Raw genomic sequence first — 17505 nt, 5'->3', positions numbered from 1 at the left:
AATCCATCGGAAAATGTATCCTAGGATTGCTGTAAGGAAGTCATTCGCCTTTGTTTCTGGATGTAACCAGTGTTAGGATAATAGCTTTCGTGGGGGACCAATTCATTTCGCTACTTCAAAAATTCTACCACATATAAACAAAGGATATTGTTCCCAAATATTCACTTGCAATTAAATGAGTGTTTTGAAAAGTAACATTTCTTCAGCAGGTGCTGGAGGACGACAGATCATGCTTCACACATACAACTGTAACCCAAACACACCAATTTCTTTTTTTTCTTAATTCGTCTTCTGACTGGTTTTGTGCGGCATGCCACGAACTCCCGTCCCGTTCTCTGTTCTCTGTTTCATATAGTCAGTCTTTTGTTTAATGTTTTATGTGACACTACAATAGTAAAGCCATAGAGTACATAACATTTTTTTCTTTAAACAGAAAGGGTTACATTACCGATTTCAACGAACTACGTCGTAATTTTCAAATGTAAAACGAGAGTTGGTGAGTTACAACGGGAATTGTGACTACATCTGACACAAATTACGACAAATAATGAGACCAAGCAACAGAGGCAGTGGTGGCACAACCAGGTCACTACATGTTGTGGCCACGCTTGCACAAACGTACGTTCCACGTCCTAATATAGAAAAGATAGAAACTACACCATGGTGAAAATTGCCAAGCATTCTAGCAATCTATCCTGCTGCGACACAGCGATCGTATGGCTGATATAAATTCACAAGATTTCTTTGTTGTAGTTGTGGTCTTCAGTCCTGAGACTGATTTGATGCAGCTCTCCATGCTACCCTATCCTATGCAAGCTTCTTCGTCTCCCAGTACCTACTGCAACCCACATCCTTCTGAAACTGTTCAGTGTACTCATCTCTTGGTCTCCCTCTACGATTTTTTCCCTCCACGCTGCCCTTCAATGCTAAATTTGTGATCCCTTGATGCCTCAGAACATGTCCTACAAACCGGTCCCTTCTTCCTGTCAAGTTGTGCCACAAACTCCTCTTCTCCCCAATTGTATTCAAAACCTCCTCATTAGTTATGTGATCTACCCATCTAATCTTCAGCATTCTTCTGTAGCACCACATTTCGATATCTTCTATCTTCTTCTTGTCCAAACTAGTTATCGTCCATGTTTTACTTCCATACAGGGCTACACTCCATACAAATACTTTCAGAAACGACTTCCTGACACTTAAATCTATACTCGATGTCAACAAATTTCTCTTCTTCAGAAACGCTTCCTTGCCATTGCCAGTCTACATTTTATATCCTCTCTACTTCGACCATCATCAGTTATTTTGCTCCCCAAATAGCAAAACTCCTTTACTACTTTAAGTGTCTCATTTCCTAATCTAATTCCCTCAGCATCACCCGACTTAATTCGACTACATTCCATTATCCTCGTTTTGCTTTTGTTGATGTTCATCTTATACCCTCCTTTCAAGACACTGTCCATTCCATTCAACTGCTCTTCCAAGTCCTTTGCTGTCTCTGACAGAATTACAATGTCATCGGCGAACCTCAAAAGTTTTAATTTCTTCTCCATGGATTTTAATACCTACTCCGAATTTTTCTTTTGTTTCCTTTACTACTTGCTCAATATACAGATTGAATAACATCGGGGAGAGGCCACAACCCTGTCTCACTCCCTTCCCAACCACTGCTTCCCTTTCATGCCCCTCGACTCTTATAACTGCCATCTGTTTTCTGTACAAATTGTAAATAGCCTTTCGCTCCTTGTATTTTACCCCTGCCACCTTCAGAATTTGAAAGAGAGTATTCCAGTTAACGTTGTCAAAAGCTTTCTCTAAGTCTACAAATGTTAGAAATGTAGGTTTGCCTTTCCTTAATCTATTTTCTAAGATACGTCGTAGGGTCAGTATTGCCTCACGTGTTCGCACATTTCTACGGAATCCAAACTGATCTTCCCCGAGGTCGGCTTCTACCAGTTTTTCCATTCGTCTGTAAATAATTCACGTTAGTATTTTGCAGCTGTGACTTGTTAAAGTGATAGTTCGGTAATTTTCACATCTGTCAACACCTGCTTTCTTTGGGATTGGAATTATTATATTCTTCTTGTAGTCTGAGGGTATTTCGCGCGTCTCATACATCTTGCTCACCAGATGGTAGAGTTTTGTCAGGACTGGCTCTCCTAAGGCCGTCAGTAGCTTTTCTCTTTTTTTTAAGATTTCTTTAAAAAAATTGAGTAAATGGTGCTCCGCGAAGGAATTATCCGAATGAGAAAGAAATCGGTAGATGTAATTTACATGTACGGACACACAAATGAACAAAGTTTCAGAAAAATTAAATGATTTATTCAAGAGAAAGAGCTTCACAAACAAAGCAAGTTCGTTACGTGTCGCTGCACCTCTGCAGGTGTTCGACATGCCACCGACTGATACAGTTGTCGGGTATCCTTCTGAGCGATGTCGTGCCAAATTGTGTCCAACTGGCGCGAGAGATCGTCAGAATCCAGAGGTGGTTGGAGGGCGGAGCGCTGCTCGTGACTATCCGAACGTTCTGGACTGGGGAGGAATTCGGCGGCCTCGCTGCCCGAGGAAGGGTCTGGCAAGCAGGGAGACAAGCAGCGGGAACTCTCGCCACGTGCGGGCGCCCGTTATCGTGCTGAAGTGTAAACCCGATACGGATTGCTATGAAGGGCAGCAGAACGGGTTCAGGAATATCGTCGACCTAGCCCTGCTACGAGAAGGAATGGCATACCCTACCATCGCTCCTGGCTGTCGACACTCAAGTCGGTGTAGTCTGTCGGTAAACTGAAGAGCGAGCGAGCGAGTCCCCATTCTGCCTACCCAGCTACGCCACAGGGCGCTTCTACAGGCTGTTTCACAACGCAGTACCGGCCCTGCCAAGGCGCGCTTTAAATCTGTGGCGACGCGGTGCGTTTATTTTTAGACGAATGCGTTAAGACTATCAGGAATACAAAAGACGATAGCTTCTTCCGAAACACAACATTATAAGGTAAATGATATTAACGAAGGACCGGAAGTCAGAATTCTACTACAAACATAGAACCGAATGCCTGTTCATGTCAATGTGGGCCGGCCGGAGTGGCCGAGCGGTTCTAGGCGCTACAGTCTGGAGCCGAGCGACCGATACGGTCGCAGGTTGGAATCCTGCCTCGAGCATGGATGTGTGTGATGTCCTTAGGTTAGTTAGGTTTAAGTAGTTCTAAGTTCTAAGTGCTCAGAGCCATTTTTGTCAATGTGTGTTCCTCTATTGCTATTCGTAAAACGAATATACATAAATGACCTTGTGGATGACATCGGAAGTTCACTGAGGCTTTTTGCAGATGATGCTGTGGTGTATCGAGAGGTTGTAACAATGGAAAATTGTACTGAAATGCAGGAAGATCTGCAGCGAATTAACGCATGGTGCAGGGAATGGCAATTCAATCTCAATGTAGACAAGTGTAATGTGCTGCGAATACATAGAAAGATAGATCCCTTATCATTTAGCTACAAAATAGCAGGTCAGCAACTGGAAGCAGTTAATTCCATAAATTATCTGGGAGTACGCATTAGGAGTGATTTAAAATGGAATGATCATATAAAGTTGATCGTCGGTAAAGCAGATGCCAGACTGAGATTCATTGGAAGAATCCTAAGGAAATGCAATCCGAAAACAAAGGAAGTAGGTTACAGTGCGCTTGTTCGCCCACTGCTTGAATACTGCTCAGCAGTGTGGGATCCTTACCAGATAGGGTTGATAGAAGAGAGAGAGAAGATCCAACAGAGAGCAGCGCGCTTCGTTACAGGGTCATTTAGTAATCGCGAAAGCGTTACGGAGATGATAGATAAACTCCAGTGGAAGACTCTGCAGGAGAGGCGCTCAGTAGCTCGGTACGGGCCTTTGTTGAAGTTTCCAGAACATACCTTCACCGAGGAGTCAAGCAGTATATTGCTGCGTCCTCCGTATGTCTCGCGAAGAGACCGTGAGGATAAAATCAGAGAATTAGAGCCCTCACAGAGGCATACCGACAATCCTTCTTTCCAAAACAATACGAGACTGGAATAGAAGGGAGAACCGATAGAGGTACTCAGGGTACCCACCGCCACACACCATCGGGTGGCTTGCGGAGTATGGATGTAGATGTAGAATCCCATATAGTGCAGTCAATGTGTAGAATTTAAGTTTTGTTCCTACTTTGTGTCTCTACTTAGAAGTTTCCTTTGAAGGGCTGCATTGAAACTTAAGAATTCTTGCAATACGAAGTGTGTTTAAAAAGCAACTAGAAATTTATAATTTCGTGTGTTGTATTACTTTTGTTGCCTGTCTTCGTAGACAAGTCTGAAAAGTGTCTGTACAGTGTTATGCATATTGGGTACTTACTCTGTTATGAGTTGTCAAAAAGGTTTATGTGTTTTGGTAGCAGCAACGATTATTTGTTTTGTATAAAAATAGATTAGAGAATCTGTATTAAATTTGTTATAAGAATGCCTAGCTCCTTTAATTTCCTCACTTGGATCAGGTAGTTTCATCTCCAGTCAATTATATCCGTTCTCTCTACCAGAATCTTTCGTTTACTTACATATCTTCTGCAGGTAAATCCTATTTCACGTAGTGTCTTGTGTAAAACATCTTTCTGCCAAGGAAAATCAATTTTTTGTTTCACGGCAGTAAGCAATTTCCGTAATGTCGGCACTAGTTTTTGGTTTATGTAAAAGTCTTCCATCGTTTGTCTTATGAGTGACTTTGTGAAACTGTCTATAACGATGGGTTTCCTCCCGAAGTTATTAGTTTTCTTTCGTGGCGATTCCAGTAAACCGTGCGGCTTATTTTCGCGTTCCTTCCTTATGTATCCTACTGTGGCGAGGCTGACGTTTGCATAAATTGCAGCCCTTTGATTGGGACTGGTAATATTAGCCAACAGTTCTTTTTGCGTCGCCTCCTTACACACGCTGTCATAACATTAGAGACAATTGAACGCTCGTTACTCCGCAAATACTTCCTCTTCTTCGTATTCTGCACATTTTCTTACAGTGCAGGGCGATTATCCATCACTTCTGGATACCTAAGTATATCAGTAAGTATGCAAACTGACACTGGCAACCAATATCCCACGAACAGAAACGACGTATATCACTGCACGCCGATCTACACAGCTAGACCGATAACGGGTAACAGATTCTGGGTGCCCCTGTAGGCCGGTGACAGCGATCTTTCGGGAAAGGCCACTCCCACCACCAAAAGCGCTGCTCGCTCTTGAGTTTACACGCAGACATATCCGCGCGGCCACCGTCCTTAGCGTCTCCAGACGTGCTGTCGGCCTGGAATCTCATCGGCCGGAGTAGAATTGTCTTTAGTGGTGGGTCCCGCTTCCAACTGAGTCCCGCTGACAAGCAGATGACCACGTCTATATCTACATCTGCGTGAGTAGTCTGCAGCCAACAGTTTGGTGCTTGGCACAAGTATTTCTCTACCGTGTCACTCTCCAACAGCGCGCGGGCAGAACGAACGCTTAAATATCTTCGTGCGAGCTCTGATTTATCCTATATAAGTAAATGACCTAGTAGGTAGTGTCGGAAGTTCCATGCGGCTTTTCGCGGATGATACTGCAGTATAGAGAGAAGTTGCAGCATTAGAAAATTGTAGCGAAATGCAGGAAAATCTGCAGCGGATAGGCACTTGGTGCGGGGAGTGGCAACTGACCCTTAACATAGACAAACGTAATGTATTGCGAATACATAGAAAGAAGGACTCTTTATTGTATGATTATATGATAGCGGAACAAACACTGGTAGCAGTTACTTCTGCAAAATATCTGCGAGTATGCGTACAGAACGGTTTGAAGTGGAATGATCATATAAAATTAATTGTTGGTAAGGCGGGTGCCGGGTTGAGATTCATTTGGAGAGTTCTTAGAAAATGTAGTCCATCTACAAAGGAGGTGGCTTACAAAACACTCGTTCGACCTATACTCGAGTATTGCTCATAAGTGTGCGATCCGTACCAGGTCGGGTTGACGGAGGAGATAGAGAAGATCCAAAGAAGAGCGGCGCGTTTCGTCACAGGGTTATTTCGTAAGCGTGATAGCGTTACGGAGGTGTTTAGCAAACTCGAGTGGCAGACTCTGCAAGAGAGGCGCTCTGCATCGTGGTGTAGCTTGCTGTCCCAAGTTTCGAGAGGGTGCGTTTCTGGATGAGGTATCGAATATATTGCTTCCCCCTACTTATACCTCCCGAGGAGATCACGAATGTAAAATTAGAGAGATTCGAGCGCGCACGGAGGCTTTCAGACATACATTCTTCCCGCGAACCGTACGCGACTGGAACAGTAAAGGGAGGTAATGAGAGTGGCACGTAAAGTGCCCTCCGCCACACACCGTTGGGTGGCTCGGGGAGTATAAATGTAGACGTAGATCCTATTTCATTATGACCATCATTTGTCCCTATGTAGGTTGGTGCCAGAAAAACATTTTCGCAATCGGAGGGGAAACTTCCTCATCGAAATTTCGTCAAAAGACACTGCACTAAGGAAGAAAACTACTTTCTTTTAATGATTGTCACCCCAGTTGGAGTATCACATCCGTAGGACTTTCGCTCCCATTTCACGATAACACAAAACGAGCTGCCCTTCTGTGAACTTTCTCGCTGTGCTCCGCCAATCCTGTCCGATGCGGATCCCACAGCGCACAGCAATACTGTAGAGGACACGATGCACGTAGTGCAGGGAGTCTCCTCAGTACACTTGTAGCATTACAAAATGTTCAACCAATAAATCTGAGTCTTTGGTTTTATGTCCCACAACATTATCACGTGATCTTTCCAATTTAAATTATTCGTAATTGTAATAAAAAAAAATGGTTCAAATGGCTCTGAGCACTATGGGACTCAACTGCTGAGGTCATAAGTCCCCTAGAACTTAGAACTACTTAAACCTAACTAACCTGAGGACATCACACACATCCATGCCCGAGGCAGGATTCGAACCTGCGACCGTAGCGGTCACGTGCTTCCAGACTGAAGCGCCTAGAACCGCTCGGCCACACCAGACGGCCAAGTGCGCCTAAAAATTGTTTTGAAAACTATAAGAATCGTCAAAAAGTATCCGCTCAAAGTAACGCGACGTAAGACCAATAACGGGCGAGACATATTTTCATTAATTTTTAGTGATTCTGGTTAGATTGCGACCCTATATGCACTGAAGAGACAAAGAAACTTATACATCTGCCTAATATCGTGTAGGGCCCCCGCGAGCACGCGGAAGTGCTGCAGCACGACGTGGCAAGGACTCGACTAATGTCGGTAGTAGTGCTCGAGGGAACTGACACATGAATCGTGCAAGGCTGTCCATAAATACGTAAGAGTAAGAGATCTCTTCTGAACAGCACTTTGCAAGGCATCGCAGAATGCTCAATAACCTTCATGTCTGGGGAGTTTGGTGGTCGCCGGAAGTGTTTCAACTCAGAACAGTGTTCCTGGAGCCTCTCCGTAGCAATTCTGTACGTCTGCGGTCTCGCATTGTCCTGCTGGAATCGTCCAAGTCCGTCGTGTTGCACAGTGGACACGTATGGATGCAGATGATCAGACAGGACGCTTACGTACGTGTCACCTGTCAGAGTCGTACCTATGCGCACCAGTCGTCCCATATCACTGCAACTGCACACGCCACACACCATTACAGAGCCTCCATCAGCTTGAACAGTCCCTTGCTGACTTGCAGGGTCCATGGATTCGTGAGGTTGTCTTCGTAACCGTACGCGTCCAACCGTTCGATACAATTGGAAACGAGACTCGTCCGACCAAGCAACATGTTTCCAGTCATCATTTCGGTGTTGACGGGCCCAGAAGGGGCGTAAACCTTTGTGTGTGGTGCAGTCATCAAGGATACACGAGTGGGCCTTCGGCTCCGACACCCCATACCGATGACGTTTCGTTGAATGTTTCACATGCTGACACTTGTTGATGGCCCAGCACTGAAATCTGCACCAATTAGTGGAAGGGTTGCACTTCTGTCACGTCGAACAATTCTCTTCAGTCGTCGTTGGCCCCGTACTTGCAGAATCTTTTTCCGGCCGTAGCGATGTCGGAGATTTGATGTTTTCACGTACTGCTAGTATCCACGGTACACTCGTAAATCGACGTACGGGAAAGTCCCCACTTCGTCGCTACTTCGGAGATGCTGTGTCCCATCGCTCGCGCGCCGACTATAACAACACGTAAAGACTCACTTAATTCTTGATAACCTGGCATTGTAGCAGCAGGAACCGATCTTACGAAGTTCGCCAAAATGGTTCAAATGGCTCTGAGCACTATGGCACTCAACTGCTGAGGTCATTAGTCCTCTAGAACTTAGAACTAGTTAAACCTAACTAACGTAAGGACATCACAAACATCCATGCCCCAGGCAGGATTCGAACCTGCGACCGTAGCGGTCTTGCGGTTTCAGACTGCAGCGCCTTTAACCGCACGGCCACTTTGGCCGGCGAAGTGCGCCAGACACTTGGTGTCTTATACAGTGTGTTACAAAAAGGTACGGCCAAACTTTCAGGAAACATTCCTCATACACAAAGAAAGAAAAGATGTTTTGTGGGCGTGTGTCCGGAAACGCTTAATTTCCATTTTAGAGCTCATTTTAGTTTCATTCCAACGTGATCAAATTGTAAATTTTCACAATCGACATGTGTGGGCTGACGAGAATCGGCGCGTAATTGTGCAATCACGTCATCGACACAGATTTTCTGTGAACGTTTGGGCAGGCATTGTTGGTGATGTCTCCATTGGGCCCCTGTTCTTCCACCTACGCTCAACGGAGCACGTTATCACGATTTCATACGGGATACTCTACCTGTGCTGCTAGAACGTGTGCCTTTACAAGTACGACACAACATGTGGTTCGTGCACGATGGAGCTCCTGCACATTTCAGTCGCAGTGTTCGTACGCTTCTCAACAACAGATTCGGTGACTGATGGATCGGTAGAGTCGGACCAATTCCGTGGCCTCCACGCTCTCCTGACCTCAACCCTCTTGACTTTCATTTACGGGGGCATTTGAAAGCTCTTGTCTACGCAACCCCGGTACCAAATGTAGAGACTCTTCGTGCTCGTATTGTGGACGGCTGTGATACTACAATACGCCATTCTCCAGGGCTGCATCAGCGCATCAGGGATTCTATGCGACGGAGGGTTTATGAATGTATCCTCGCTAACGGAGGACATTTTGAACATTTCCTGTAACACAGTGTTTGAAGTCACGCTGGTACGGTCTGTTGCTGTGTGTTTCCGTTCTACGATTAATGTGATTTGAAGAGAAGTAATAAAATGAGCTCTAACATGGAAATTAAGCGTTTCCGGACACATGTCCACATAACATCTTTTCTTTATTTGTGTGTGAGGAATGTTTCCTGAAAGTTTGGCCGTACCTTTTTGTAACACCCTGTGTAGCCGTTACCGACCGCAGCGCCGTACTCTGCCTGTTTACATGTCTCTGCATTTGAATACACATGCTTATTCCACTTTCTTTGGCGGTGCAGTGTATAAAGGTTAACCGGTTATTTTCGTCCAACTGTCGTCCGTTCGGAATTCATGGTAGGTTTTAATTTTCAATTTCATGACTGGGTTTCCGGCGCTGTATTAGTCTCATGTCGTGTTACGTTGGGCAGATACTTTTTGACGATTGTTACAGTTTTCAAAAACTCATTTAGGCTGAGTTGAAGAATCGCGGACACAAGCTTTCCGCTTTCCAGACGTTTCGCTTATTGCGTCATTTATTCATAGACAAGGATTGTTCGGTCACATCCATGCCACGACCCTAATGTCTTGTTTTCTTATGTAAGTAATTTGCTCTATTTTTCATTATAATTTGATCAGAATTGTAGCGACCGCTTCTTACTTATTTAACAGATCTAACCTAATGATGTGGCTTCTAGACTATGAAACGGTCGTTAAGTAAATGAACTGTTTACAAGAGCAGCTAAACGATTATTATTGTAGATATTTGTTTTCCTCACCTACAGCTACACCTACATCATACTCTGCGAGCCGCCCAATGTTGTGTCGCGGAGGGTACTTTCGGTACCACTATCTGATCACTCCAACTCTTTTCCACTCTCGAATAGTGCGTGGGAGGAATGATTGTCAGTAAGCCTCTGTATTGGCTGTAATTTCTCGAATTTTCTCATCGTGGTCAATACGCGAGGTGTATGTGGGCGGAAGTAATATGTTGTCCGTCTCCTGCTGTACAGTGCTGTAGCGAAATTTCAATAGTAAATCTCTCTGTGGTGCACAACGCCTGTCTTGTAACGTATGCCGGTGGAGTTTGTTTAGCATCTCCGTAACGCCTCTCTCGCCAGCTAAACGATCCCGTGACGAACCGCGCCGCTCTACGTTGGATCTTCTGTGTCTCCTCCATCAGTCCTACCTGATAGGGATCCCAGATAGGTGAACAGTATTCAAGAATCGGGCTAACAAGTGCCTTATAAGCAACTTCTTTCGTGGATGAGTTACATTCCCTTAAGATTCTACTGACGAATCCGAGACTGGTGTCTGTTTTTCCCACTATCTGTTTTATGTGGTGATTCCACTTAAGGTCGCTCTGAATAGTTATGCCTCGACGCTGTCTCCAGCTGTATGTCATCAATGGTGTAGCTGTACAGTAGTGGATTTCTTTTCCTATCTATGCACAATATGTTACATTTATTTACGTTCAGGATCAACTGCCAGAGTCTGCACCATTCATCAGTTCTCTGCAGGTCGCTGTGCAAATTCTTACCATCTCCTGGCGTTGCTACTTTGGTATAGGCAACTGCAACATCTGCGAATAGCCTAAAAAGAGCATCCGCCGCTTTCTGCTGGATCATTTATATATATTGTAAACAGCAACGGTCCTATCACACTTCACTGTGGCACACCGGATATTACCTTTCGAGTTAATTCGTAAGGTTGAAAGGGTCCTGTAGCCACCTTCCATTAGTCCGGTAGCCCATTTTCACTAGCATTCCTCTTTCTTCTCCTTGTTTGTCTTTTCCCATAACTCTCATAATAGTGCGGTTGAATGAATGTGGTTGTGTGTCACGCTGCTAGACGGTGGCGTAGTCTGCTGCGGAAAGTCTGCGATAGTCGTACAGATTCAGCAACAGTTGTACAGAATAGCCAACTCTCGTAGTGGTCAAGTAGGCAAAGAGGTCTGCGCTACTTGTGAGAAATCCACCTGCGTTAGGTTGGTGGCAGAAATGGCATCTTTGGGTTTTCCGGGCCACGCAGAGCGTGGAAGAGGCTGGAGAAGAAAAAGGGAGCTTCTGTATGAATGTCTGTTTGCCTTCAGCTGTGCCTGTATAAGCTATCATTTTTCTAAATATTAATAGCTTTGCCTTCTGGTAAATTTTCCTTTCTTCCTTGGGGAGCCAACCACGTGGTAGAACATTAGAGTTTGTCGGCCTACCGTCATCACTAACTGTCCGATCTCATGTTTGTTTTAAAGAGTGTCAACTGTTCACGACTGTGTGATGTGATATTGTTGCAACTTGGCCACGATACCCAGAAATCGCGTCTCCACAAATCACGTGGGCACACGGGTGTACTGCGAAACGTGTACCGTTTCACGAGTTATCGCGATCAATTATCAGGCAACAGCAGTTGTATGAATGATTCACACCAGTGATTTTAGGTGTAGATTATAACGGTGAATGTATCGATGCTTTTATTTAATGTCTTAGGAATTAATGTTATCAGGAATTGTGTACATGCCATATCTTAGGAATAAATCATTTTATCTACAATTTTCTCTTGTGTTCCGAGGTTACGTTTTTGCACCTAAGCCACTCACCTCGTAGCTTTCCCGTTAGCACATCCAACGCGTTTCCTTGTGCAAGTCTTACTTTCAGGTGTGTTGCTGGGAGATGATCTTATGCACATTGTTCATGCATCTTCTAGTGTATTTTAAATGTTTGATTCTCGTGAACAGTGCACGGGCAATACTATTAATTACATCGAATCCTCTATGAGCGATATCACGACGCATGCATTTTCATGAGTTTTTGGTCTGTGATCAAATTAATTTATTTTCCGACTCAGCCAAACCTTTGATTAGTTGTATGGTTAGAGTCGGTGGCGACCCTCATCTTGTAAGATGGCAAGAACTATGCCCCTCACATGAAGTCATTAAAGATCACCTAACTCACGTTGAGCGAACAGTAGGGCTGAACAAAATGACTGACAAGGCACAATGCATCTTGTAGAGGGCATAGTATGGACAAATTGGAATAATTAATGTCGGGTGATGGTTTTAAAGTAATTGATGCGACATGAAAACTTACCCCAGGCAAGTACTCAGAATTGACCGTGGCCGCCCGGGGAGCGGCTAAGGGAAGCAACAATAGGCAGCTTAGGGCAGCTCAAGCTGTGAGAAAGCGGTAAAGGGGCGCGGCCTCCAGTGGTTGACCCCGACTCCATGCTGGTGTACCGGGAAACAGACGGAGAACTTGTACGCCTGTTGATAAATGTCCGTCATCCCGTTTTCAGTGAAACATGCGAGAAAGCCGCCCAAAGCTACAGTGGAGTGGTCAACAGAGGCCAAAATACACTCCTGGAAATGGAAAAAAGAACACATTGACACCGGTGTGTCAGACCCACCATACTTGCTCCGGACACTGCGAGAGGGCTGTACAAGCAATGATCACACGCACGGCACAGCGGACACACCAGGAACCGCGGTGTTGGCCGTCGAATGGCGCTAGCTGCGCAGCATTTGTGCACCGCCGCCGTCAGTGTCAGCCAGTTTGCCGTGGCATACGGAGCTCCATCGCAGTCTTTAACACTGGTAGCATGCCGCGACAGCGTGGACGTGAACCGTATGTGCAGTTGACGGACTTTGAGCGAGGGCGTGTAGTGGGCATGCGGGAGGCCGGGTGGACGTACCGCCGAATTGCTCAACACGTGGGGCGTGAGGTCTCCACAGTACATCGATGTTGTCGCCAGTGGTCGGCGGAAGGTGCACGTGCCCGTCGACCTGGGACCGGACCGCAGCGACGCACGGATGCACGCCAAGACCGTAGGATCCTACGCAGTGCCGTAGGGGACCGCACCGCCACTTCCCAGCAAATTAGGGACACTGTTGCTCCTGGGGTATCGGCGAGGACCATTCGCAACCGTCTCCATGAAGCTGGGCTACGGTCCCGCAAACCGTTAGGCTGTCTTCCGCTCACGCCCCAACATCGTGCAGCCCGCCTCCAGTGGTGTCGCGACAGGCGTGAATGGAGGGACGAATGGAGACGTGTCGTCTTCAGCGATGAGAGTCGCTTCTGCCTTGGTGCCAATGATGGTCGTATGCGTGTTTGGCGCCGTGCAGGTGAGCGCCACAATCAGGACTGCATACGACCGAGGCACACAGGGCCAACACCCGGCATCATGGTGTGGGGAGCGATCTTCTACACTGGCCGTACACCACTGGTGATCGTCGAGGTACATCCAAACCGTCATCGAACCCATCGTTCTACCATTCCTAGACCGGCAAGGGAACTTGCTGTTCCAACAGGACAATGCACGTCCGCATGTATCCCGTGCCATCCAACGTGCTCTAGAAGGTGTAAGTCAACTACCCTGGCCAGCAAGATCTCCGGATCTGTCCCCCATTGAGCATGTTTGGGACTGGATGAAGCGTCGTCTCACGCGGTCTGCACGTCCAGCATGAACGCTGGTCCAACTGAGGCGCCAGGTGGAAATGGCATGGCAAGCCGTTCCACAGGACTACATCCAGCATCTCTACGATCGTCTCCATGGGAGAATAGCAGCCTGCATTGCTGCGAAAGGTGGATATACACTGTACTAGTGCCGACATTGTGCATGCTCTGTTGCCTGTGTCTATGTGCCTGTGGTTCTGTCAGTGTGATCATGTGATGTATCTGACCCCAGCAATGTGTCAATAAAGTTTCCCCTTCCTGGGACAATGAATTCACGGTGTTCTTATTTCAATTTCCAGGAGTGTATGTGTGATCGTGACTATAGCAACTTCATGGTGAATTCACGGTCCGCAAATTCTGAAGCAAATCAGCTGAAGAGCTACAGAATGAAATAAGCCAGCCTCCGATGGGAACGTAGGTCCGAGGAATTTGAAGTACTCTCCTGGGAGTCAGAATTCCGGAAAACTTGGAGTTTGTGCAGACGCTAACCTTGATGGGTGGCCTGGGAGGAGCAAAATAGAAGTTGAGAGGAAGGGAAATTTTGTGGGAATTTGTTCACTTCCCAGAGCAGGCATTGGTCGGTGCTGGGAAGCGACGCATAATTAACGCGACTTGCACTGCAATTGGCCGGCCGAAGTGGCCGCGCGGTTCTGGCGCTGCAATCTGGAACCGCGTGACCACTACGGTCGCAGGTTCGAATCCTGCCTCGGGCATGGATGTGTGTGATGTCCATAGGTTAGTTAGGTTTAACTAGTTCTAAGTTCTAGGGGACTAATGACCTCAGCAGTTGAGTCCCATAGTGCTCAGAGCCATTTGAACCATTTTTTTGCACTGCAATTGGCGTAAGTGATTTTGCTGGAGGGGAAACCGAGGCGAAGAGTGGACTGTGAGAAGTCTCTGTAGAGATCTTCCCAGCTTGCCTAGAGTGTGGACGTGGCATTCTTTACTCAGCTTACCTGAGAAAGAGTGAGCATCTCTGCAGTTTAGGACTTAGCATATGGAATGATTGAGCTTGGAGATAGAATGTTTTGGTTCAGTTATGTACTGAGCAAGATAGCTTGGAGTGAGTAGACTAGTGCAGCCTTGCAGCACCACGAGGTCGGCCGACGTCCACACAACGACGCCGCTCCGCCACGCTGTATTCGGTGATATTGCGCCCGCTCCTGCCGCTGATTAATTTGTTGGATCACGTCGGCAAAGTTTACACGAGGGTTTCATGGGCCGTGTACTGTAAAATTCTTCTCGCACTTCGCATTACGCCTGGGTCAGTCGATAGGAATTACTTTACTCCACGCAAACGTAATTTATTACCACTGCCTATAGGAGAGTCATGTAATGTGATGATTGAAGGTCGGGAGTTAAAATAAATCTGTGCTAATCGACTGCATCTGTTTTCAATCAAGCAGTTTAAATCCCAAGTCATTTTCTTAATTAATTTATGTTCAACATTTCATCTGGTGTTCAATAGCTGAATATAACATCAATGTGCACCCCTTTTTAATTATAAGGGATCAATTCTGAACCAATTAATGTCAACACTGCCACCGCTGTTCAATCAGGAGTCACAGGGCGTTATTACTTTCTTTGCGTTATTCCACATTGCGGCAGTTTTGCACTCTCTGTTGATCTGTTAGTCAATTACCTGAGGTGAACACACACCGAAACCAGGTAAGTGACGGGTGGGGTGTTTCAATCTTCTCACGTTAATTTCATAAGCAATAAGTATTTCCATTCTCAATAATCTTAACGTAATAGCCCGTAGAAACAGGTTAGTTACAAGGTTCGAACATAGTACAATGTCCAGGACGACTAAAGCAGTCTAGCGTAACAGTTGAAGAAGCCCAGAGCTGTGCACGGCGGTCGTGCTCCAGCCCGCTCCAGCCCTGGAAGCGGTCTTCACAGAGCCGGCAGCCAGCTTCTCCAGGCGGTCGTGTACGCTTCCAGCGATACGGCTACATCGGGGCTGCGCACTCCAGACGCTATCTCCAAAAGCGGCGGTTGGCCGGCGGCTGAAACTGATACCGTGTCTGGTCGAGTGGGGGGAGGGGGGAGGAGACGGAGGAGTTAGGAGGGCGGGGCCGCGTGGCGGTGCCTTTGATGTCTGCGGCTGACGAGAAGCAGGTCCCGCGTGACAGGGCCCGTCTACTGGCTCCTCTCTCTCCACTCCACCGTCTGCGGGCAGTAGTACAGCACAGTGCAGGGGGCAGCGCGAGGTCTGAACCATCCCGTGGTTCTCGGTGGAACAACAACAAGTGGAAAGCGCCACTTTGCTTTCGGTGAAGACTTTGACAGAGCACTGAAACACCTAAGTGGAAACAAGGCCCCGGAAGTAGACAACTTTCCATTAGAACTACCGACGGCCTTGGGACTGCCAGTCCTGACAAAACTCTACCATCTGGTGAACAAGATGTATGAGACAGGTGAAATACCCTCAGACTTCAAAAAGAATGTAATAATTCCAATCCCAAAGAAAGCAGGTGCTGACAGATGTGAAAATTACCGATCAATCAGTTTAGAAACTCACGGATCCAAAATACTAACGCGTATTCTTTACAGACGAATGCAAAAACTGGTAGAAGCCGACCTCGGGGAAGATCAGATTGGATTCCGTAGAAATATTGGAACACGTGAGGCAATACTGACCCTACGACTTATTTTACAAGCTAGATTAAGGAAAGACAAACCTACGTTTCTAGCATTTGTAGACTTAGAGAAAGCATTTGACAATGTTGAGTGGAATACTCTCTTTCGAATTCTGAAAGTGGCAGGGGTAAAATACAGGGAGCGAAAGGCTATTTACAATTTGTACAGAAACCAGATGGCAGTTATAAGAGTCGAGGGGCATGAAAGGGAAGCAGTGGCTGGGAAGGGAGTGAGACAGGGTTCTAGCCTCTCCCCGATTTTATTCAATCTGTATATTGAGCGAGCAGTGAAGGAAACAAAAGAAAAATTCGGAGTACCTATTAAAATCCATGGAGAAGAAATAAAAACTTTGAGGTTCGCCGATGACATTGTAATTCTGTCAGAGACAGAAAGGACTTGGAAGAGCAGTTGAACGGAATGGACAGTGTCTTGAAAGGAGGGTATAAGATGAACATCAACAAAAGCAAAACGAGGATAATGGAATATAGTCGAATTAAGTCGGGTGATGCTGAGGGGATTAGATTAGGAAATGAGACACTTAAAGTAGTAAAGGAGTTTTGCTATTTGGGGAGCAAAATAACTGATGATGGTAGAAGTAGAGAGGATATAAAATGTAGACTGGCAATGGCAAGGAAAGCGTTTCTGAAGAAGAGAAATTTGTTAACATCGAGTATAGATTTAAGTGTCAGGAAGTCGTTTCTGAAAGTATTTGTATGGAGCGTAGCCATGTATGGAAGTGAAACATGGACGACAAATAGTTTGGACAAGAAGAGAATAGAAGCTTTCGAAATGTGGTGGTACAGAAGAATGCTGAAGATTAGATGGGTAGATCATATAACTAATGAGGAGGTATTGAATAGGATTGGGGAGAAGAGAAGTTTATGGCACAACTTGACTAGAAGGAGGGACCGGTTGGTAGGACATGTTTTGAGGCATCAAGGGATCACAAATTTAGCATTGGAGGGCAGCGTGGAGGGTAAAAATCGTAGAGGGAGACCAAGAGATGAATACACTAAGCAGGTTCAGAAGGATGTAGGTTGCAGTAGGTACTGGGAGATGAAGAAGCTTGCACAGGATAGAGTGAGAGGCACCCACATGCCTTGCTCATACTGTGGCATCAAGCAGTCAGGCCTGGAAGATGAGTGGTCTGCCATGCGAGTGGGCTAATTCTTATTTATCGAGTAACATGAACTCTAGTACTCACAATTAAGTTACAAGT

This window comes from Schistocerca nitens, chromosome 12, assembly GCF_023898315.1.
Source record: "Schistocerca nitens isolate TAMUIC-IGC-003100 chromosome 12, iqSchNite1.1, whole genome shotgun sequence".
Lineage (NCBI taxonomy): Eukaryota > Metazoa > Arthropoda > Insecta > Orthoptera > Acrididae > Schistocerca > Schistocerca nitens.
This window is presented reverse-complemented; position numbering follows the sequence as displayed.